Consider the following 1819-nt stretch of genomic DNA (forward strand, 5'->3'; position numbering starts at 1 on the left):
ATATATAAAATATGCAAATATCAGAATGATATTCATTGGAAACATACATTATAGTTTGAAGAACAAGTGATTAAATTTGCAGGATATTTAGATGTATAGATCCTGTGGAATCAGTATTCAGAGCAGCCTCCCCTTGCTGCACTAAAAGTAGTTATTCTCCTATATATATACAGAATAATGAAAAAAGAGTAAAAGAAATCACTTGAAAAAATTATTTTAAAAAAATCAATAAAAATCCAGGAAAAAAAAGTAAAAAATATAATATCTTCATCAGCTCACCCGATTACATCCGCAAAAAAAGAGTGCTTTCTAATATTGTATCAACATAGCCAAAGCAAAATATATCATAAAATTTTTGAAGCAAAATAGAAAATAAGACATTAAATTACAAATATCACGTAAAAAACAGAAAATAAAATGTAAGGAAGAACAGAACAAAGCATAAAACGAAATCTTTAAAGCGAGTAGCAAATTCAAATGAACTTACATGGACGGGAAAATTTTCAATGATTTAAAATACTTTCTTACTATTATTGTCAGATCACAAAATATGGAATTAGAAGCGCAAATTGAGGTAAAAGCGTAAACAGAGGATTTTGTTTTATAGCGCGTTCTTAAGGCCATATCACACATAGCGAAAATTCATTCAATTCCAACTTCAACTCAACCCCAACTTCAACTTTGAAGACAACCCCGTCCGAAAACATAGGTGTGCTATACTTATCCGAGTTGGATCAACTGCTGTTCAACTCTTTCACATCTCTTCGAAAGTGTTGAAGCAACTTCACAATTCAACCAATCAGGTGGCAGCAACCGCATGGGGTTATGGGATAGCACAAGTCAAAACAATATGGCGACAGAGTTTATGTAACGAAGCAGCGTATCTAATTTGTTATATATTAATTCAGGTGAGTTTTTAATTGAGTATTGATTTTAAAGTTATTTTATAAGAAGTATAAATCTGTTTCTATCCATTAAAGAAGTTTATGTTATAAATGTGTTATGTTTTTAACCGTGAATTAAAAGTATGATTTTCTACGCCAAATTCGCCAATCTGAAGTAAATTTTGCAGGTACATAAAAGTAGTTTTGTTTTATATTTTGACATTACTTTAAATGATAAACAAATTTTATGAATTGCATTTAATCTTTTTCGTACGCAACTGTATACTTGTTAGTATTCGCCGAATTCAAATATAGTTTTTTTTTCAATTACTTTGCTCTTTCTATAGTTCCGATAAGATTATACCAGCAATTATTCTAGAGTTGGTACTGAATTCAGTGATTTTGAATATTTTTTTACAAAGGAAAAAATTGCGTTATAAAAAGAAACTTTTCTGAAAACTTACTCATACCTAAACAATATGCTGACTGAATTAATTTCTTTGTATTATTTTATTTTTAAATTGTATATTTGTCAGTATTCGCGGAATAAAAATTTGTTTTTTTCCAATTACTTTGCACTTTCTATCAGGGTTCAACAAGTGGGCCCACCTTGAAAAAACCCACTTGGGATGCAAAGTGGGTTTTATTAAAAAAAAAAATATTAAAACTTATTGATTCACGTTTAATTTTATGTATTTTATTTTGTAGCGTAAGTTTGTCAAATAGATTTGCATGCTTTATATGATTAAGTTTTTAATATTTATAAAGTTGAAGAAACTTGAATCGGTAATTTTATATTACGATTAAAAACTTAAAGCGGGTTTTTTCAAAAAGTAGTATTTAATGAAATTAAATTAGATAGAAATTTAAATAACATAGCCTGTAAGGATCTATTTTTCAAATGCGGTTGCATGCTTTATATTATTAATAAGCTG

The 1819-nt window shown here is 28.4% G+C and overlaps 1 protein-coding gene across 1 annotated transcript in view; it reads right to left on the reverse strand.

The window, feature by feature from the left end:
- Window positions 1-1819, reverse strand: part of LOC139426441 (uncharacterized) — a 19595-nt gene that overhangs the window by 16667 nt on the left and 1109 nt on the right. The window lies entirely within an intron of this gene.

Source organism: Parasteatoda tepidariorum, chromosome 9 (genome assembly GCF_043381705.1).
Source record: "Parasteatoda tepidariorum isolate YZ-2023 chromosome 9, CAS_Ptep_4.0, whole genome shotgun sequence".
NCBI lineage: Eukaryota > Metazoa > Arthropoda > Arachnida > Araneae > Theridiidae > Parasteatoda > Parasteatoda tepidariorum.